Here is a 23,933-nt window from a genome sequence, read left to right as displayed (position 1 = left end):
GGTGATGGTGGCCTCATAGAATGAGTTTGGGAGTGTTCGTTCCTCTGCTATGTTTTGGAAGAGTTTGAGAAGGATGGGTGTTAGCTCTTCTCTAGATGTTTCATAGAATTCACCTGTGAAGCCATCCAGTCCTGGACTTTTGTTTGTTGGAAAAATTTTAATCACAGTTTCAATTTCATTACTTGTGATTGGTCTGTTCATATTTTCTGTTCCTTCCTGGTTCAGTCTTGGAAGGTTATACCTTTCTAAGAATTTGTCCATTTCCTCCAGGTTGTCCATTTTATTGGCATAGAGTTGCTTGTAGTAGTCTCTTAGGATGCTTTGTATTTCTGCGGTGTCTGTTGTAACTTCTCCTTTTTCATTTCTAATTTTATTGATTTGAGTCCTCTCCCTCTTTTTCTTGATGAGTCTGGCTAATGGTTTATCAATTTTGTTTATCTTCTCAAAAAAACAGCTTTTACTTTTATTGATCTTTGCTATTGTTTTCTTTGTTTCTATTTCATTTATTTCTGCTCTGATCTTTATGATTTCTTTCCTTCTGCTAACTTTGGGTTTTGTTTGTTCTTCTTTCTCTAGTTCCTTTAGGTGTAAGGTTAGATTGTTCATTTGAGATTTTTCTTGTTTCTTGAGGTAGGCTTGTATAGCTATAAACTTCCCTCTTAGAACTGCTTTTGCTGCATCCCGTAGGTTTTGGATCATCATGTTTTCATTGTCATTTGTCTCTAGGTATTTTTTGATTTCCTCATTTATTTCTTCAGTTATCTCTTGGTTATTTAGTAACGTATTGTTTAGCCTCCATGTGTTTGTGGTTTTTACGATTTTTTCCCTGTAACTCATTTCTAATCTCATAGTGTTGTGGTCAGAAAAGATGCTTGATATGATTTCAATATTCCTAAATTTACTGAGGCTTGACTTGTAACCCAAGATGTGATCTATCGTGGAGACTGTTCCTTGTGCACTTGAGAAGAAAGTGTAATCTGCTGTTTTTGGATGGAATGTCCTATAAATATCAATTAAATCTATCTGGTCTATTGTGTCATTTAAAGCTTCTGTTTCTTTATTTTCATTTTGGACGATCTGTCCATTTGTGTAAGTGAGGTGTTAAAGTCCCCCACTATTACTGTGTTACTATCGTTTTCCTGTTTTATAGCTGTTAGCAGTTGCCTTATGTATTGAGATGCTCCTATGTTGGGTGCATATATATATTTATAATTGTTATATCTTCTTGGATTGATCCCTTGATCATTATGTAGTGTCCTTCCTTGTCTCTTGTAACATTCTTTATTTTAAAGTCTATTTTATCTGATATGAGTATAGCTACTCCAGCTTTCTTTTGATTTCCATTTGCATGGAATATCTTTTTCCATCCCCTCAATTTCAGTCTGTATGTGTCCCTAGGTCTGAAGTGGGTCTCTGGTAGACAGCATATGTATGGGTCTTGTTTTTCTATCCATTCAGTGAGCCTGTATCTTTTGGTTGCAGCATTTAATCCATTTGCATTTAAGGTAATTATCAATATGTATGTTTGTATTACCATTTTCTTAATTGTTACGGGTTTGTTTTTGTAGATCCTTTTCTTCTCTTGTGTTTCCCACTTAGAGAAGTTCCTTTAGCATTTATTGTAGAGCTGGTTTGGTGGTGCTGAATTCTCTTAGCTTTCGCTTGTCTGTAAAGCTTTTGATTTCTCCATCAAATCTGAATGAGATCCTTGCCAGGTAGAGTAATCTTGGTTGTAGGTTCTTCCCTTTTATCACTTTAAGTATATCATGCCACTCCCTTCTGGCTTGTAGAGTTTCTGCTAGAGAAATCAGCTGTTAACCTTATGGGAGTTCCCTTGTATGTTATTTGCCATTTTTCCCTTGCTGCTTTCAATAATTTGTCTTTATTTTTTGCCAATTTGATTACTATGTGTCTCAGCGTGTTTCTCCTTGGGTTTATCCTGTGTGGGACTTGCTGTGCTTCCTTGACTTGGATGGCTATTTCCTTTCCTATGTTAGGGAAGTTTTTGACTATAATCTCTTCAAATATTTTCTCAGGTCCTTTTTCTCTCTCTTCTCCTTCTGGGACCCCTATAATGAGAATGTCATTGCGTTTAATGTTGTTCCAGAGGTCTCTTAGGCTGTCTTCATTTCTTTTCATTCTTTCTTCTTTAGTCTGTTCTGCAGCAGTGAATTCCACCATTCTGTCTTCCAGGTCACTTATCCGTTCTTCTGCCTCAGTTATTCTGCTATTGATTCCTTCTAGTGTAGTTTTCATTTCAGTTATTGTATTGTTCATCTCTGTTTGTTTGTTCTTTAATTCTTGTAGGTCTTTGTTAAACATTTCTTGCATCTTCTCGATCTTTGCCTCCATTGTTTTTCCGTGGTCCTGGATCATCTTCACTATCATTATTCTGAATTTTTTTTCTGGAAGGTTGCCTATCTCCACCTTATTTAGTTGTTTTTCTGGGGTTTTATCTTGTTCCTTCATCTGGTATGTAGCCCTCTGCCTTTTCATCTTGTCTGTCTTTCTGTGAATGTGGTTTTTGTTCCCCAGGCTGCAGGATTGTAGTTCTTCTTGATGATGCTGTCTGCTCTCTGGTGGATGAGGCTATCTAAGAGGCTTGATGGCTGGGACTGGTGGTGGGTAGAGCTGACTGCTGCTCTGGTGGGCAGAGCTCAGTAAAACTTTAATCCATTTGATTGTTGATGGGTGGGGCTGTGTTCCCTCCCTGTTGGTTGTTCGGCCTGAGGCAACCCAACACTGGAGGCTACCTGGGCTCTGTGGTGGTGCTAATGACAGACTCTGGGAGGGCTCACGCTAAGGAGTACTTCTCAGAACTTCTGCTGCCAGTGTCCTTGTCCCCACGGTGAGCCACAGCCACCCCCTGCCTCTGCAGGAGACCCTCCAATACTAGCAGGTAGGTCTGGTTCAGTCTCCCCTGGGGTCACTGCTCCTTCCCCTGCATCCCGATGAACACACTACTTTGTGTGTTTCCTCCAAGAGTGGAGTCTCTGTTTCCCCCAGTCCTGTCGAAGTCCTGCAATCAATTCCCACTAGGCTTCAAAGTCTGATTCTCTAAGAATTCCTCCTCCCATTGCCAGACCCCCATGTTTTGAAGCCTGACGTGGGGCTCAGAACCTTCACTCCAGTGGGTGGACTTCTGTGGTATAAGTGTTTGCGAGTCTGTGAGTCACCCACCCAGCAGTTATGGGATTTGATTTAACTGTGATTGCACCCCTCCTACCATCTCATTGTAGCTTCTCCTTTGTCTTTGGATGTGGGGTATCTTTTTTGGTGAGTTCCAGTGTCTTCCTGTCGATGATTGTCCAGCAGCTAGTTGTGATTCTGGTGTTCTTGCAAGGGGGAGTGATAGCACATCCTTCTACTCCGTCATCTTGGTTCCTGAAAATGTCACTTTATATTGCATGAAGATTCTTACCTTTCACCTGAAGTTGTTTCCTAAATGCCCAAGTACTCTGCTACCAGCTGGATTTTTAAAGAGGGTCCACTATTTTCTTGTTGAAGAGGCAGGTTGTTCTTTTGACGAGTATATATCTTAAGGCCATTTTGCCAACAGTTTATTTGATGGACTGTCCACTCTGTCCAAAGGAAAACCAGAAAACTGGGGACTGGATTTAGTTTAAAAAATACTAGGACATCCTTATTTCAAATGACAGTTGAGTAATGGAAAATGATAAATTGAAAGTTGTTAGCATTAGTTCCATCTTCATTCAGGATCACTATGACCTTCTACCGCCTGTTTAAAGTTAACATTTATTTAACTGGAAAACTGGATAAGTCTAGTAGCATGAGCAAGGTGCAAGGCATATAGCTTTTCTTCCAACATGCTATGTGATCTTGGACACATTCCTTAATTTTTCTAAGCCTCAGTAACCTCATCTGTAAAATGGGAATAATTAGAAGTACTAACTTCATAAACTTGTTTTGAAGACTAAATGAAATGATGCCTTTTGAGCATTTAACAGAAATCTTGTCACATCTTAATCACTTCATAGATATTACACACTATTACTGTAATAATACTGTACTTTTCTTTATGAATAACTTATTCTCCAAATTGTAAGATATTTGGGAAATATTTGACATTTAAACTATATATGTTTTAATTTTTCAAATTTATGTGTTGTAAAGAAAATTGCCTTATTTCATAAATTGTTTCCTGTATGTGCAGTTGTAAAAGATAAATATTGATGTTAAACATGCTAGTAGGTTTGCTAAGTGAATAGGACACAGTGATGACAAGAAAGAACAAAATGGATTGAAAATGAGTATTATTTAATTCAAATTGAAAGAAGGGTTATATTAGCGCATATTCTGTTTCAGCCATGTCAGCCTTAAAATATTTTAAAGAGAAGAAGAGCAGCAAAGCCCATGTGAGAAGGAGGAAGTTGAATGACAGAGAACAAAGAAAATGTTTAGTTACTAATTCCAGGATGGAGATGAGGTCAAGATGGTAGTTAGAAGTCCAGGAAACAAAATATTGGTTGACTTTGAAGAATCAAGTTTTGAGCTGAAAATATTAGGCATATGGGACGATATTCCAAAGAACCCAACAACACCACCAAAAATTCTTTAAAATTTTCATGTTTCTGACAATGTCTCGGAAAGAAAGAAAAGTCTAGGTGCTATTAAAATTAGAAGTAAAGATGAAACTTGAAGATAAAACATTAAACACTTGCAAATTAGTAAAATCAGTGAATAACTCTTTAACTGATTCATTCACGTAAGGATGAATGCATTTATTTTATTTACACCGTGGCCTTATGAAATGTAAATTTTAGAATTGAAAGGAAACACTAATCTAGTTCAAAATCTAATGCTTGAGTCCTGTTCTAAATGAGGCACATTAAATAAAGATAAGCTGAACTTAGAAACATATTGAAATTGAAATCGGTGACTTAAAAATGTGCAGATTCTGCAAATACAAACAAAATATCCCTATCTTGTCCAGTAGGTGGCAGTCACCCATATGAAAACCAGAGTCTTCCGGGGGATCTCAGTAGTCCCAGGCTGTGCTTAGCAAACTTCTTCATAAGTCTTACTATTCAGTGATGTTAAAGATGCCTATACTGTGCTTTCCTCTTTTGTTTCTCTGTACTTCAGCACCGTAAAATTCAGGCAAGATTGTGGTGAGAGAAGATAACCTTGAATACCTTCCTCTATTCACAGGCCACTTAGTGGCCATTCATTAAAAAATATTGTATTAGGGCTTCCCTGGTGGCGCAGTGGTTGGGAATCCACCTGCCGATGCAGGGGACGCGGGTTAGTGCCCTGGTCCGGGAGGATCCCGCGTGCTGCGGAGCAGCTGGGCCCGTGGGCTGCTGGGCCTGCGCGTCCGGAGCCTGTGCTCCGCGGCGGGAGGGGCCGCGGCAGTGAAAGGCCCGCGTACCGCAAAAAAAAAAATACCGTATTGGTCATTTTCCAAATGCAAGACAGGTAATTTGGTTCTAGGGATAGAAATATGGACTAACGAAGTCATAACACCCAAGGAACTGGAAGGAGGTTTTAGTCTAACTCAACATCCAAAGATTGAATCCTGTTTTAAGAGAGATGTTAAATAAAGGCAAGCTACCACAAATATTTTGTTGGAGCAAAAATAAGTCAATAATTTCAATAACTGTAATAAGTCATACGATTGAAATATGAACAAAGGGTTATGCTAGGACAAAACAAGGAAAGACTATAAATCAGCCTCAGAGGGTTAGGAAAGGCTTCCCACAAGAGATAATATTTGCGTTAAATCTGGATTGCTGAACATTGAGTTCAGGCATGAACTGGTTGAAGGAAAAGAGAATAATCTACTAAGAAGCAGGTAAAGTAATTACAAAGACATAGTACCAATGAAGAACTTGATGTCCATTACAGCCTTACAGAGATCCACCCAGCTAGGAGCTCTCTACCAGGTGACTGGAAATATGTCTGGACTTCAGGAGGGATTAAAGCTTAGGTTCTGGGAAAGCCCAGGCTATCGTAGAGTGATAAGGAGTTCAGCAAATGCTGAGGATGAAACCCTTGTAAACACTAGTTTTTAAGAGGTATAATCCTGACTGATCAAAAAAAAAAAAAAAAAAGGAAGCATTTGAAGAGCTAGAAGAATTATAAGACATGCGTTTCTGTAGGCAAGGGAGAAAAAAATTTCAAGAAGGAAGTGGTAGCTAAAGGAGACAAGATCGGCAGAATGGTCACAAAACAAAAACGTGTCCATTTTGTTTTGAAAACCACAAAAATCATTTGAATGGATAATGGAAATCCAAACCATATTATAGTTGGTTGAGAAAAAAAAATCAAAAAGTGAAGATGCAAGCATGAATATTTCTTGTAAGAAGTGACAAAGACGCTCTCTAAACTCTCTCATGGCTTCCAGCCGCTAAAGTCTTATCCCTCGCATGACCCTATCCCCTTCAAAATGCCTGCCTGGGAAAGTTCAAAGCTGCCAAATGAATGTGTTTTTTGTTACAATCAACACCTGAAGACAGGGCCCCTGTCCCCGAGTCTCTGTGGGAGGGTAGAAGCCTAACTTTTATAAGTCCTAGTGGAGGTTCTATCCAGTGCAGTAAGACAATGAAAATAAATAAATCTATAGAGATTGAAAAGGAAGAATTAAAACTATTTTTTAAAGATGACTTGATTCTACTTAGAAAAAGTGTACTTTTCTTAGAAAAAAATCCAAAACCATAGTATTAATGAGGTAATTTGCAATGTTACTAGATACAAGGTCAATATAAAAAATCAAATGTATTTTAGATACTAGACATAAATAATTTGAAAATTCAATTTGAAAACAAATACTATTTACAAAACATCAAAACATTGAACACCTAGAAATGACTTTAACAAAAGATGTGCATGACCTCAACCAAAAAACTACATGTTATTTCTGAGAGAAATCAAAGATCTAAATAAATGGAGAAAGTATTATCTTCATATATTAAGAGACTCAATGGTTTTAAAATCCCAGCTCTCTCCAGCTTGATATATATTCATTGCAATAGTGTGAAATTGAAATGCTGATTCTAAAATTTATATGGAAATCGAAGGACCTAGAATATCCAAGGAAATCTTGAAGAACAGCAATGTTGGAAGATTTCCATTACTAGGTATCACAAATTATTATAAAGCTACAGAAGTAAAGGCAGGGTGGTATTGATTCAAAGACAAACAAATACACTAATAGAACAAGAATAGAGTTTCCAGAACCAGACAAAGTTTACATGTTCACCTGATACACAACTAAGACCCCAAGGTAATTCAGGAGCATAAAGCTCATTTTTCCAATAAATGGTTTTTGGAAACCTATTTATTGGGTCAATTAGGTATGTATATTCAAAACTAAATCGTGACCTCTGCTTCATAACACGTAATACACATTGCAAAAGATACAGACTTCGAAGAGAGGGGTAAGACAATAAAGCTTCTAGATACACCTCTGTGATCTGAAGTAGATGAAAATGTATGAAGTGGGACACAAAAGCACTATCCATAAAATAAAAGTTTTGTAAGCTGGACTTCATTTAAAATAAAAAACCTTCTGTTTCTAAAAAGACAAAATTATAAAGCAGGCTGTATACTGAGAGAAGATATTCACAATACATGTATCTGACACAAACCTAATTTCAAATTATATTTAAAACTATTAGAAGAATGACACTGACAATTCAGATTTTTTTAAATGAGCAGAAAACTTGAACAGGCCCCTCATAAAAAAAGATCCTGATAGCCAAAATGTATATAAAAAGAAACTCAGCATACAAAGTCATCAGGGAAACGCAAATTAAAACCACAATGAGATACCATTATATTTCACCTGAATGGATAAAATGAAGAATTGGTAATACCAAGAGATGACAAGCATGTGGACCGATCTTTTAGTGCAGGCATTATACATAACTACTATCCTCCTGAGGAGGGTCTTGTTACACGTCTGACACCAGCCCACCTTCTTTGAGAGGCAGTTCCTGGCTTGATATTGGGCACTGGTTGGCACAGAGAGACTTGCTGGCTAACTCCTATTAGGCTTCAGATCTGATCTTAAATTTTCTTTCTCTGGTTAGTTCCAGATGGCCTCCTTCACATGTCTGATTGTTGGCTCTATGTCAGGTAAGGCAGGGGATGACTTGGCCATGTGTCCCTCATCATCTAGCAGGCTAGTCTGGGCCTGTTCCATGGTGGAAGACACACACACACACACACACACACACACACACACAAAACATAGCTATATCGATATCTATGTATATCTCTATATATCTTTGAACCTTTGATTCTATTCTGAGTAGATCTACAAAAGAAATGAGTGAATGTATTCACCAAAAGCCTGTATTAGAATGTTCATGACAACATTACTTGTAAGCCTCATTCTAAAACCTCATACTGAAAACAACAGTAGTGTTCATGAACAGTAGGAGAGAGAAATAAATCACAAAGTATCCGTTCACTGCAGTTATGTAGGGCAATGAAAAAGAATGGGCTATTCCTACACACCCTAACATGACTGATTGATACAGACATAAGCTGAGCAAAAGAAGGCAGGCATAAGAGTATATAATATTATGTTGAAATTAAATTATGAAATTAGGAAGAAAGCAAAAACAACCTATGGTGATAGAGATCAGAATAGTAGTTTCCTTTGAGGGATTGTATATGCTGTTTGGGCAAGAGAAAGCCTGCTGGAGTGTTGGAAATGTTGATTACATGGATATGTGTACGTGTGTGTGTGTGTGTGTGTGTTGTGTATATAGAATATGCATATATGTTTTATATATGTAATGTGTTGAGTACATGGATATATATGTAAAAATATCAAGTTGCATACTTATGATCAATCTGATGCCTTATTTTATGTTATTGTACCTCAATAAAAAGACAAATGAAAAGAAAGTAGAGGAGATGGGGAATAATTAGAACAAGGCCCTGGAGATGGCTGAAGGGATGGGATTGAAAACACAGGTGAAAGATTTTCTTTGTAAAGGAGGAATGAATGCTACCACTTTCTCTGAAATTTGAGGGAAGGAGATAAGCATAAATATGAATATTAATTTGGGAAGAATTTTATTTTAAGTGAAAAGGAGTGGAAATATAAGGAATTCAAACTATTTTTAAAACATCTTTATTGGGGTATAATTGCTTTACAATGGTGTGTTAGTTTCTGCTTTATAACAAAGTGAATCAGTTATACATATACATATGCTCCCATAGGAATTCAAACTATTGATGGCCACAGGGAGTTAGTGGCATAGAGTTTGTAGCCTCTGCTCTAGACTCGTACTAGTTATCATCAAAGCACAGAGGTCACACTATGCCACAGAATTGCCATCAGGTACTTTAAATTTCCATTTCATTTCATTTCATTTATTTCTGAAAAATGTTCCTCACTTCAATTCTACTCTCAACTTTATGTCTTTTTGGGGATATATGTATGCATACGGCTGATTCACTTTGTTGTACAACAGAAACTAACAGAGCATTGTGAAGCAATTATACTCCAGTAAAGACGTATTAAAAAAAAAAAAGACTAGCCAAGAAAATTATGCCCACATATAACAACTCAAAAAATGGCGTCACGTCACTTTGGAATCTGATGTTTATCCTGTGATTTGTTCTAATGCATTTCTCTCAGTATTATCAAGATAAGGTGCTTTATGTTAATGTACTAAAATGACAGGAGCTGTATAATCATTTGTTTGGAATCTATGAAGTATAAAGAAATCTAATTTGAAATTAAATAGCCATTTACTGCATCCATTGCAAAAAAAAGAAAAAAAAAGCATCAATGTATTTCCCCTTCAAGTGGACACTAAGGAAGCCAAGAATTTCCAAAACAAGAAGTGCTTTTCTCAGATTTAGGAGATGGGAGAACAGACCAGCCGGATTGTCATATTTCAAATGCACATGAACTGGCTCCGTGAAAGGTCGGGGGCCATCTCTGTGAGAGGAACACCAGTGATACTGCCTTAGATTTTTAGAAAAGACAAATAGCCCTGTTTCCCCAGAGAATGCTGGGGAATTCTCTGGGGAAAGAGAGTATATATAAAGCATTTTATATACTTTATATATAAAGTATAAAGCATTTAAAGATAAATCAGTCTTAACTGCTCCTAGATGTTCTTGATCTCTAATCCACAATGCCTCACCAAAATCTAGAACCAGGAAGTATAATTATTCGAATAGCCCGAATCTGGCCCAGATATGAAAAATTTCTTTCTCAGAATTAGCAACACAGAGGTAAGGTTTGAGTCATAGCTCCTCCCCTAGGATATGGGTCATTTTTGATATGAAGTAACAGATGTGGACAGTAGAGAAATCTCTGTGTCTAAGGGGTTTAGGGTCAACATTACATAAATTACCTGCTTATACAGGTTGCAGGGGTAGTCCTTCTGCCTTAAAATTAGTCCCGTTTCTAATCAGTAAGGATGTTTGCTCTGGCTGCGATGATAATATATTCTCTCACCCGCCCCGCCCACACACATACACCACCAGTGAAGCAGAGGTTCATATTCCCTCTAATATTTGCTGCTTTATTTGATCTTCAAGTTCCATCTGGAGCTACTAAGGAAGTTGTTTCTGAAAGCCCTAGAGTAAGCAATGGGAAGTCTTCCTGCGAAATCATGATTCAGAGGCCTGGAGACAGTTGGGTGGTACAAAAACCCTTCAAAAAACTTGATCAGATTGAAGCAACAATGGCTGTCTGCCCTACCAGCTGCCAGGAGATACATCTGTAGGAAATATTGTTACTGGAGAATAACTGGGTTTTACTCATCTGTATAGAATTTGAAATTCAACCTCTAACATTTCAGAAAAATAGAGCTTAATGCCAAAACCGCCTCAGTATGCTTTGTGCTGAAAATTCCACGAGGCAGTACTAGGCAAAAGGAGTTAGGATACAGATTATGCTCAAAGGGAATGACCTATAGGTTAAATAAAATAGCCAGGAGTAGTGGCTGTACAAACTGCAACAGCATCAGACAACAAAGAAGCCTGTTGAAAGGTGCTCTGGGCTTTTATCTTCACAATAGCTCCTTATATCTGTATAGCTCTCTAAAGATTACAAAACACTTTAAACACATTATAACCACCACCTCACCTCCATCCTCCAAAATCCTATAGCAGGAAAACCAAGGAGAAGAGTGGAAAGGAAACATAACTGTGGCTACATATGTCCTATTTCTGGAATGGCATTTTGCAATTTCTGTCAGTCTTGTTTTGTTGCCAAAGGGTGAGGAGAGTTTCTCGAAATGTCGTGAGTTCTTGGTTATGGTTACCTTGTTTTCTTGATTAACTATATTTGTAAACACCTAATTCAGGGCTTCTTCATTTTGTCACTATGGACATTTGGGTTGAGATAATTCTTTGTTGTGGAGGGTGTCCCATGCATTGTAGGATATTTAGCACAATCCCTGTTCTCTACCCACTAGATGCCAGTAGTCATAAATGTTGGCAAATGGATTGGGAACTGGAGGGAGAGAGATTAATAAGGCAAGAGAACAGAGTAGCTGCTTTGATTCAAATAAATTCTTATACAAAAAAATTCATGTTAAAACTTGAAAGAATTGTTACTTAACAAATTTGCTTACCACACACTAAACAGAATATTGTTGATTCTTTTGGACATCAAGTAAACAGATAAGTTCCAACATTTATTGCATCAATGATTCTCTTTGTTATATTGTGGGAGAATTTATTGTAACGTTTACTTTAGTATTTCTCTACATTTTAGAGTTCATCCTGATACAAGGTCTTTCCAAAAGGTCAGAATTGGGTTCCTCATTCTTTCTACCCTCTCTTTCCTGTAACTGACTCAGAAGACATCACATCTGACTAGAGTTACATTATACAGAACTCTTGCTGAATCTTTTGATTCACATGTTTTCTCTTCCTTTTTGTGAAAACAGAACCAGCATTTGCATAATCCCTTACAAACTAATGATAAAAGACAGATGTTCATTCCTCAAATCAATGTATTTCAAGAGGTAATCTTAAAAAAGTTTAAATAATCTCAAGTGGAAAAAGAAACTCATCAAAGACAAGTGAGATAGGGAGGGTGGGAGGGAGATGCAAGAGGGAGGAGATACGGGGATATATGTATATGTATAGCTGATTCACTTTGTTATACAGCAGAAACTAACACACCATTGTAAAGCAATTATACACCAATAAAGATGTTAAAAAAAAAAAGACAAGTGAGAGCAAAACTTTCTAGAATTAAAATATTTGATAGAACTTTAAAAAGGAATCAATGAGAATTAGGTGTTAATAAATGTTAATTAAGCTAATTTGAAATAGGGAGAGCTATTTTCAATTTTGGGGTAATGTCTGAACTTGGAAAAAACCCAAAATGTCAACTTGACCTTAACAGAAACTTGGCAATACAGACGAGCTCATCTGGATCTTGTAAGGTTCCAGCAATTCAGGAACAATCAGATATTCCAAATTGAGAGAAACTGAAATCCAGTCCAGAATTAGGCTAATTGAGAATGAGGTGTGAAAGTGAAAAGTGTTTTGGATGTTCCTATTTGCTGAAACTTAAGAGGCATGGGAATCAAATGAACACTGAAAGTAACTTTCTTGAATAAAGCAGACGTGTCTGCTTTATTCAAGAGTAGAGTTAATCTTTCAACTTGAAATCAGGTATCTTATTTATTTACAGGGGGATTTACAGTCCTGTTGCCCTGGCTTTCAGGTGCACTTGAGGAAAACACCCTATGAAGTGTCCAGTTTGTATGTTGTCTGTAAATTTTATATTCCTTTAAATGCAAAGTCCTTGTAGTTTGTAAGTCATTTTATGTTAAACTCTGCAAACATTCATTTCATTGCTGTTCAGTGCCAAGTTTGGGGCTTTCTGGAAGCATGACATAGACAGTCAGAGAGAAAAGCAGCTGGTTTGGAAAATGATAAGTCCAAAGCAGAAAATGATTTAGCCTTAATAACTAGGGCTTTCTGTTGAAAACATGAAACAAAGAAATATCTAGTTTGCTTCTCACCCGGTAGGAGCCGGGCTGGGTTAACGGACTATTTTATTTTTCATTTACTTACAAGATAGTTATAACAATTGGCATGCATCTACCACTGTACTAGGCACTTCACCAATATTATCTTATTTCTATCCTGAAACAAGCCTATAAGGTTCATACTATTATATAGTCACCATTTTGCAATTAAGGAAACTCGAGAGGTAAAGTTATTGGCCCAGGATGCTCAGTTGGCTAAATGTGAAGACAGCTTTCAAATCCAGACATTCTGGCTTTGTCTATGCCCTTATGTACCCATACCCTGCTCTCTGAATCAGAAATAAAAATTTAACAGAAGCAGCTAAATCTAGCACCAGGAGCCAGAAGATGAGGACATCCCAAATGCTCAGACAACCTGAGGGATCAAAACCTGAGAAATCAGTTTTACTGTGAGAGCCAAGAGTGTGTGACCAGAACCTAAAAGGAGAGGAGAAGGACAGAAATCAGTCAGGACTGGAAAATGATAGAGTAGTAAAGTAATGGGAGCCCAGTGGAATGGCTGAGAAAGGATTTGCAATATCTACATACTGTGTTAGGACTCCTAGCCACTGGGTCATGGGTGGATGGGTTAATTTAAAGTAACAAAGCAGGTCTTGAGAAACACTTCCCCCTGTGAATTTATCTCATTCCCTTTCCTCAGCCTTCTAGGGCACAGTAAGAGTATAGAACAAGAGGAAAAACAGATGGAATGTACCAACTTAATTCATTTCCTCTAACATTTTGAAAATTACTATTCATTCTTTATACACTCTTCTCACTAATAATTGCTTCCTTTTTATTACTAGGAGCATTCATTTGGTAAAGGCAACTCTTGGCTCTGAGATACTGTTATGTTCAGGATCGAAACAAGAGCCAGGTAACATATTATTCTTATCACAAACAAGGTATGGGAAAATGGATCTGAGACAGGTTGGGACTGGAACTTGTGACCCAGTGCTTGCACCTGGACACATGTCTCCTCAAGCAATAAAATACAAAGAAACTATAAGGGACTAAAAATAACTGCATACATGCGCAGTTGGGCAAATTTTGGACAAAAAGACACAAAGAGATCAAAAACCCAACTGCCACTTCTGAAGAGCCAGGAGCAAAACAAGGGTGTTGGGAGCAAAAGCAGGGTATCACATATGCCCCCTGCACACAAACCACCACCAAAGGGGTAGGCAAGCCATCTAAGCACCCCTCCGGCCTGACCCCTGGACCTGCCACTACCCTCAGTCCATATAAGGAAGCAGCCTGCTGCCCGCCTTGGACAGCCAGCAAGCAAGGGAACCTGTTTCTTGTTCTTGCTCTTACTTCCTGCAGCAGGAGGCCCAATAAAGCCTTGCCTGAATTTCTTTTTTTTTTTTTGGCGGTACGCGGGCCTCTCACTGTTGTGGCCTCTCCCGTTGCGGAGCACAGGCTCCGGACGCGCAGGCTCAGCGGCCATGGCTCACGGGCCCAGCCGCTCCGCGGCATGTGGGATCCTCCCGGACCGGGGCACGAACCCGTGTCCCCTGCATCGGCAGGCGGACTCTCAACCACTGCACCACCAGGGAAGCCCCGCCTGAATTTCTTGTCTGGCCTCTTATCAATTTCTATTGATTAAGGAGGCCAAGAACCCTGGTTGGTAACAGATCTAAAATTCTCAGTCTTGTAATATGTGAACACAAATACCATCACCAGGTAAATTATATTTGATATGTAAACCAGCTGGAAGGTGGGTATCTAGGTCTGCTTATACCATTCTCTTTATTTTTATATAACGTTAAAATAAAAGCAATTAGGCAACTAACTTTGGTGACTTGAACATAATCTTTAATTGGCACCTCTCCTCCAGATTCTCCCTGAACTTGGGAAAGGTATATAAAAATATCGGGAAGTCTATTTTAGTCTGTAAACCAGGAAACTGAAAAGTACATGCAAGGAACTCCTTCAGTATCTGAAATGGACACTACTAGTACATCCTTAGCTAGAAGTGCAGGAATATGTGGTGAAAGTGGTCCACACAGTAGGTTATTGTATATTGGGGGAACAATTTCACTTTACCAATATCCTTGAGAAAGCTATAGATAAAAGAGCAAAGATTTTTTTAAAAAGTATGTTTACTCCATGCATGGCATACTCATGGGGCAGTAGTCTTGCTGAAAGAGTGACCATTTAACCTAGAGAGAAAGTGGCCCAGCTAGTTGCCCGCAACACACTTATCAGGACCTCCTTCAGCAAAGAGATGCTGCTCTATAGTAAAAAAAAGCCTCTAGAAGGAACACTTCCTCCTTCCATATTCTTTCCATATGACACCTTGATGTCCAAATTGGCAAAGTTAAATCACAACAAATCAAACATTTTCCTTCTCTCTTTAACTGCCCCCTGGCCTGGGAGATTCTACCAGAAATACACAGTCTTTTTGGAGAACCCATCCCAATTCACAAGACCGCATGAGCACAGATCTGCCTCTGTAAAGATGTACAAAGAGAAAAAAATCACTAGGATGAGAAATGCTTCAGCAGTTCAAGAGAATCAATCTGAGGAATGAGAAATAACTATCCTTTGAAATGATGTTTCTGCAAGATAGAAGGTAGGATGTTAGAAAGTCTTTTATTTTCAGCAAGGCAGAAGACATTGCTAGAGGAAGACAGGCTCAAAGAGGGAAATTATGACATCAGGAAGGATAATTGCATGGAAAGGGAAAACATGATTGCAAAATTCTAAAAAGCAATAGAAGCAGCAAGACTCAATGGGAATACTGAAGACAAGTGGAACAATGAAATAGAAAACATAGAGTCTTATTTTTTTAACATAACTCATAGACAAAAGGGTGGCAGCATGAGATTAATAAGGAAAAAATGAGACATGGAGGAACTATTGATTCATTAGTTTATCAACACAGTTAACAAATATTTTTTGATCACCCACTATTTGAAGGCACTGTTGCAAGCACAGGTGATAGAATGATGAGCAATACAATGTTCTTGCCTCACAGGGGTTAAATTATAGTGAGTGGTACTGATAACAATCACCTAGCAAATAAATGTATAATGAAAGGTTGGGTAGTGTCAAATGCTATGAAAAACAACCAAAGCAAGGTAGGGTATAGAGCATGATAATGGGGTTGCCAGAGAGGTCCTCTTTTAGGTGAGATTTGAGCAGATAATGCAAAAATGTAAGAGGGTGAACAATGTAAAGAGCATTGCAGGCAGAGTTTAGCAAGTTCAAAGACCATGAGCAAGGATGAGTATGTGTGTATTCAAGTAGATATAGTGGAATGACCAAGGGTAGAATGCTAGAAAAGGAAGTCAGAGAGTTAGTAAATAGCAGATAATTTAGGTTCTAGAAGATCACAGAAGGAGTTTGGATTTATCACAAGAGTAAGGTGAAGCCACTGGAGGGTTTTAAGCAGGTAAGTAACTCAGCTTATATTTTAAAGAGATAATGTTTGAAATAAGAAAATATACATGTATCTGCTTTAGCTTCTTTTTTAAAAAGAGAAGTGAAAGTATAAATCAGAGCTAAAGAAATTGCTTACCTATGGCAACTGAGTGGAAGGAAACAGGGTAGAAAAAGGGAAGGAAGTAACATGTCCCCGTGAGATTTTTACATGTTCATAAATGAAAACAAAGGAGCCAAGCTATAGTCCAGTAAACAACATAAGTGGTCTTGAAAAGGGGGCCTGGGAGAAATGATCTAAGTAACTCTTGAACATGTATTTTGAACACATGCTTTGAATTTAAAAACAAAATCATGACAAATTTCTGACTCTTCTTAATAGATCTGTGCCCAGAAGTAATGAAAATGTCTGTGTCTTGGCTTTGTAAGCTTTCCACTCCCATTCATTCAATCCACAGGGTTATTGCTCAGAGCTATTGGTGTACACCTGTAAGCTAGTCCCTTGAAGCTTAATTTGAACGATGATACAGCAGTGATATCATGGACTTCAGAAGACGACAGATAAGGTTTTAAATTTCAAATTTGCTCTTTGTTAGCTCTTGGCATTGGGCAGATCACTTAATCTCTTTGACTGTGGTTTTCCCCATCAGTAAAGTGAACAATAACAAAATCTAATTGACTGGAATATAGTGAAAATTAAATGACATAATTAGGCAAAGAGTGCCGAGCATGCACTCTCTATCCTAAAAGAAAGGCAAGCAAGCCTCCATCTTGTTAGAATGGTTTAGGATAGCCAATGTTAAACTATGAATGACTACATTCTATACACATGATTGAAGGCTAAACTCAAGAACCAAGTAGCAGGAATTAAGTTTGAAATATAATCTAATATCAATAGTCAATTAATATAGGATTTATTGGGGGGATTTCATGTAAGTTAGAGAAGTTACCTCCTTGGTGATGATGAAACCTCTGTAATCCATAATTAAATATAATAAGTGTTGAATATTTCCTTCACTTAAGACTGAAAAGCCAATTATATGGACTTCAGTAGCTTTTGGTCTTGACACAAAAATAAAGAAAAGTAACAATAAGAAAATACATATCCTTAATCATCTTTAGCTTCACTCACATCTTTGATTTTCCAACATTGGAGTAAATGTGAATATAGAATGAAGCAGTGTTTTTTCTTACTGATCCTAGTTATTAGGATGCTTTAAGATTGACTCTGTTTTTGCTATTGAATAGTTGCTTATAAAAACTAAATTTTATTCTGTCTTTTCCTAAATTTAATGTAAGCTCTATTAATAATACTCCTTGTAACATTATAAAGAAAATGAAAAAAATGCACATTTAAGCATGATTTGAGAAATGCAATGACATTATGAGCTACAAGGCAATAGCTTTAAAAATTACTATTCATTTCAAAACAATACCACATAATTATTTCCCTGCCCTGTCCACAGTCTTGTGTTAATATTTTAGACTCAGATGAAGAGTCCAAAATATATTTGGAATATATATTCCAGCATATTTGGAATTTTTGCATGAAAATTAGGAGGCATTTTAAATCAGTGGGGAATGGAAGAATAATAAAATGCATGCTGTTAGGATATTGACTATTTAGAAGAAAATAAAGTTTGAATACTAATCATCATATATAAAAATGAAATCTAGATGGACTAAAAATTCAAACAATATTTGGAAGAAAACATACAGAAATGTCTTAATAATATTGAAGTAGAAGAGTATCTTTGAGGTGATGCACCAAACCCAGAAGGCATCTAGATATAACATGATAGACTTGACTCTATAGACATTATCAATTTTGTATAGTGAAAGATGCCATAAATGACAAGCAATGAAAGATTGGAAAACAATATAAAAAAACTTCAACAAAGCAATACGGGTGTGAACAACTGAATAGAAAAGTGGGGAAATAATACAGACAATCCACAGAAAATCAGTAGAAATAGACAATAAACACATAAAATGATGTCCAGGCTTACTGACAAGGAAGGAACCCAACAAGCCTCACTAGATGAATGGAAATGGTACACTCAAGAGCGCAGCTGGATTGGCTGGAGAAGCATTTTGTCCTTACATCAGAAACAGGCAGCTACACCTTTGGAGGAAATATTATCTTCAACTCCAATGCCTTCATGAAGCAACAGTGCGGGCCCAATGGGGGTCTTTGACTTACAGGTGTTCTTCTAAATTTCTAGGCCTGATTTACTGATAGCTCAGCTAAATTAAAACTTAGGACTTCCCTGGTGGTGCAGTGGTTAAGAATCCACCTGCCAATGCAGGGGACATGGGTTCGAGCCCTGGTCCGGGAAGATTCCACATGCCGTGGAGCAACTAAGCCCGTGCACCACAACTACTTTGTGTCACAACTACTGAAGCCTGCATGCCTAGAGCCCATGCTCTGCAACAAGAGAAGCCACCGCAACGAGAAGCACGCGCATTGTGAAGCACGCACACTGCAATGTAGAGTTGCCCCCGCTCGTCACAACTAGAGAAAGCCTGCACGCAGCAATGAAGACCCAAAGCAGCCAAAAGTAAATAAATAAATAAAATTAAAAAAAAATACTTAATCGTGTTCATTGGGTTGCTACTGGTATTCAGTCTTAGTGCTAGATATTTGTAAACAAAGGTGGATGTGGTTACTCAGTGTTCAGAACTCAAGGTAGTCTTAATAGCCCTGGCCAATACTATCCTTGATGAATCTTTTCACATTTTTACTAATTCTTGGGTTGTTGCCAATATCCCAGGTATCTGGTCTACCACTTGGAAGACCTCAGACTGGTGGATTAAAGGCACCCTTTTTTTTGAGCCATGAACTGTGGAAACAAATCTCAGCTGGCAGTCAGTTACTCATGTAGATGTCTGTGGTAAGGGCCCATTCTCTAATGAGACCAACTGGAATCAAGCTGCTGATCAGATGGCCACCATCACTACCTAAATTTATCATTAGACTGGACATGGCAATACCTCCACTTTCATAGACTGTTCATAAAGAATTGTATGTTTCTGATCTAGAAGTTATTACTTTATGCCAAACTTGTGACTCTTGCCAAAAGTTGACCCATCTGACTCACAAGTGGAATGACACATTGCAGGAGTCATTGCCTCTACCTTCTGGCAAATTGACTACATGGAATCTTTGATCCCTATCTTAAGGATATCTGTGGTACTTCATGACTGTCACCACTTTTTCTGGTCGTAGGGTTGCTGTTCCAGTCCAATCAGTAAAATCTGGCCACCGAACTATGACTCTAAAATCTAAATTGTGCCGTGTTCCACTTTCCAAACCATCTACAGTTTGACAATGGTTTGCCTTTTGTCCTAAAGGCCACTGAAAAATAGGCTGATTATCAGGGTATTTGATGTACATTCATGGCCCTTATCATCTTCAGGCTGCTGGCATCATTGAGAGGTAGAATGCATTTTAAAAAACAATCATCTAAAAATTATTTCTGACTCTATCGACCTTGTCTCTTCCTGGTAAAACAGTGTGATCACTGAATGTGGCCATCTCAGGATGGGTTGATCTCCTCTTGCCTTCCTCCTGGGTAATGATCACAGGAAAGGGGAGGTGAAATATATAAAACTATTTTGAAAATTCAGGATTCTTCCCTGACTATTCCTGGGCATGATGTGTGTCTTTCTCCTACCAGTAACCTCAGGTAGGCCTGACTGGTACACCCTCTGGGTGGCAGCCTGGCCAAAAGGGAAGCTAGGAGATTGAAACATAATTCTGTTTCAGTCACCTGGATTCTAGCAACATGGATCATGTGCAGGCATGCTTCAGGGCACTCTACATCACTTCTGGAGAATATGGGGCAAGGAAATGAAGCGCTTGTTGATGTTCACATACTGTTTGCTACATTGTGAGTAACAAAGCCCTTTATCTCTGAACTTGGAGTCTCGTGTCTCCTACCAGCATCCATGGAAAAGTAACAGACTAATATAATAGCTTGTAAGAAAAGTAAAATCAAATCCTAGACTGGCACACACATGAGTCTGATGTTCACTAAAAGTTGAAAAGCACTGAATTTGGTTGTGAAACAAAAGAGATTAAATATCCCCTGGAAACACAAACTATGCCTATTTTTTTTGATCACTCCAACGCACCTGGTTTGTTTTACAAAGTTTGTGCTGCTTAAATGTCAATGAACTGAATTATACAGGAAGCCATTATTTTAAAAGGAATACGTGCATTACAGTGTAGGATTGCAGGTACACACATACTTTTTGATTCATTCAATATAAAATATATGCATATCCAAGAGAAATATCTTCCTGTTCTATAAGCCATTATAACTACATTTGGTACAATGTTAGTTTTAGTTTTCATTATCAGGGAGTTGTTAAATTATATTTAATGATAACATTGGATTCAAGAAAAAATTTCCCATATTAGTTTAAAAATTAGCCCTTAGATATCACATCATCATTTTTTGTATATCATAAAACCATTTTATTAAATAGTGAGCTTTACTGAAAGATTTCTAGTTAAATTAAAAGAACTAAGGAAATGGATTTTCATAGCAAACTGTCAACTCAAGGATAGCTTTATCTGAACTTCTTATATTCTACTTTTCATTTTCAACTTTTTTTTTCCCTAGCTGGTTCTGTGTTAATCCAGTGAGACTCAAAAATGTCAACTCACCATTTATCTCCAAAAGAGAAAATATCCTTTCCTAATACTGCAATGAATGCCATCACTAAAGATGAAATTTCATCATAAGTGTCTACAAAAAGAGACAAAAAGATCATAATAAAAATTGTAGGTCTTTTTTGTGTGATAAGGTAACATTTGAGAATGTTCATTGGTGCTGTCTTTGGCTGACAAAAGTAATTAATTCCAGCATGCATCTACCTAGTAGAATACAAAAGTTACTTGAAAGTGTGTGTGTGTGTGTGTGCGCGCGCGCACGTGCATGAGATGAATTTAAGCTTCCTGTGTAGAAAATGTGAGTCAGAGTAAAGCAGTGGATTTCCTTTGCTTCTTTAATCCTCAACCACAGTAACATTTTCTAAATTGCAGGTCTCTATATTTTTAGGCTACCATAATCACTACAGTGTTAAATCCAAAGTTTTGCATACACACTTACATTTCACCTTCCAAATTAAGTTTGAATTAAGTTTTGAATAAATTTTGAATTAAATTTCATCAGTTTTGACTGATGAAAATATAATCAAAGTTATATGAGCTAGACCACATTGTATGTATTTTATGGGAAGCCTTTATACTTCTAATACAACTCTAGTTTAAGTGATGGGGAATATTTCATTTCATAGGGATATCCCATGCATAATTTTCACAATATGCTGCTTTATCTGATGTTATCTCAATTCATTTTTTCCCCAGTGAAATCTAATATCAGAACCTTGAACTAAGGCAGGGAGACAGTCCAATGTAATAAAAAGTTATCTAAACTCTTTTGTTACAACTGTACTTCTCCCAGTGCTCCCATTTAGTCACCAGTTGTAACATGCTTGTTGTAAATTTCAGGGTTTTTTTAAGTCTTGGTTTGAAAGTACCAGGAAGTTCAAATCTCATGAGTTAATTTCATATCCTGCCATAGTAAATGGAATCCTGTATTGAATCTCTTACATACAAGAAAGGTCAGTTTCACTGTAAATATCATTTCTGCATTGAAACAAGACATTGCTTAGCTACTGGCACATGTGGTTTTTCACTTACAGACTTCCCTAGAATAGTTTGAGTCTTAAAGTTGAGTTCTCTTTAGTATGAATTGTGATCCAGGAACAAGAGATCTAGGTAGGTGACTCTTTTAATCAAGAGTCAGAGAGCTCTGAGGAATGAATTCAGCCTCTGTTACCTCAGAGCTGTGTGGTCTACAGCAAATTACTCAGTATCTTTGATCTTGAGTTTCCCCATTTACTGAATGAGGATTTAAGGTCATTGTGAGAATTATAGGAGATAAATTACCTGACAAATAGTAAGCACTAAATAAATGACTGCTATCATTATGTGTCATTCCCACTTTAGTTTCTTCTATTCACTCCAACCAACACACTCTTATTCCCTTGGTACCTAAAGAAATCTTACCTCTCTTATAAGGTGTACCTCAAATTCAACTTTTCTTTTGAAACTTCTCAAAATGTCCTGAGGTGGAGGTGATTTCTCTACCACCCGAAGCTCTTCAATACCTCTTGTAGGTAAAAGTAAAGTGAAAAGGAATCATTATCTTCTTTAAAGTTCTCTGTCACACTGTTATTTTCCTAATTACATACTTGATTGTTAAAATCCACATATTAACCGTAGGAGCACTGAGAGCAGTACATAGCACTGAGAGCAGAGATTCATGTAAGATTTATTTAATATGTGTTAAGACAATGGATATGTGAGTGAGTGTACGAAACCTGGGTCTCCTTTTTTAAAATTTATTTATTTAATTTATTTATTAAAAAAAATTTTTTTTTTTGCTGTGTTGTGTTCGTTGCTGTGTGTGGGCTTTCTCTAGTTGTTGCAAGCAGGGGTTACTCTTCATTGCAATTTAATATATTTATTTTTAAAAAAAAGATTACATCTAGTAGAAAGGAATCCAAGTTGCAAAGGAAGAATGAAAACTGTCATTGTTTGCAGATGACATGATACTATACACAGAAAATCTTAAAGATGCCACCAGAAAACTACTAGAGCTTATCAATAAATTCAGTAAAGTTGCAGGATACAAAATTAATATATAGAAATCTGTTGCATTTCTGTATACTAACAATGAACTATCAGAAAGAGAAATTAAAGAAACAATTCCATTTACTGTAAGAGGGAAGAACACATCTGACTCCATATTGGATGTTTCTTTTACTTTAACCTTTGTATTTTAGTGCTTTTGCTACAAGTTAGTCACTAAAGGGATGCTGCCTATAGCTTAAAGTATACATAATGGCCTATTTCCGGGAACCCTGCCTCCTATGCCTGAGCTTAAACTAAAATACCTTTGTTTAGCTCACAGGAAACATCCTGACCAGGCCCACCTATGCATGGCTGCAGGAAAGAAGAAATTAACATCCACCCCCTCCAGAGTCTGGCTGGAACTAGGAAATATTTGCAACATCTTATTGCCTTTTTTTTTTACTTTATCTCCTCACTTCCCCCTCTTTGCTCTATGAAAGAAACTAGCATACAAACCCAGGCAAGATGGTTTTTTGGAACACTAGTCTACCATCTTCTCTGCTGGCTTTCTGAATAAAGTTGCTATTCCTTGCCCAACAACTTGTCTCTTGATTTGATTGGCCTGTCATGTGGCGAGCAGTACGAGCTTGGGACTCAGTAAGATTACCAGTGCATCAAAATGAATGAAATGCCTAGGATTAAATCTACCTAAGGAGGTGAAAGATCTGTACTCAGAAAACTATAAGACACTGATGAAAGAAATTGAAGATGACACAAACTGTTGGTGGGAATGTAAATTGGTGCAGCCACTGTGAAAAACAGTATGGAGGATTCTCAAAAAACTAAAAATGGAACTACCATATGACCCAGCAATTCCACTCCTGGGTATATATCCAAAACAAACAAAAAAA

General features: G+C 37.4%; 1 long non-coding RNA gene across 1 annotated transcript in view; it reads left to right on the top strand.

Moving 5' to 3' along the window:
- LOC132433837 (uncharacterized) overlaps positions 1–23,609 on the top strand; it is a 135,760-nt gene extending 112,151 nt beyond the window's left edge. Inside the window, exon 4 of the long non-coding RNA XR_009521216.1 lies at positions 23,356–23,609. This is a non-coding gene — a long non-coding RNA (uncharacterized lncRNA). The remainder of the gene's footprint in view (positions 1–23,355) is intronic.
- The last annotated feature ends 324 nt before the right edge of the window (positions 23,610–23,933 follow it).

This window comes from Delphinus delphis, chromosome 11 (assembly GCF_949987515.2).
Source record: "Delphinus delphis chromosome 11, mDelDel1.2, whole genome shotgun sequence".
Lineage (NCBI taxonomy): Eukaryota > Metazoa > Chordata > Mammalia > Artiodactyla > Delphinidae > Delphinus > Delphinus delphis.
Note: the sequence above shows the minus strand (reverse complement) of the source record. Positions and strands in the feature narration are given on the sequence as shown.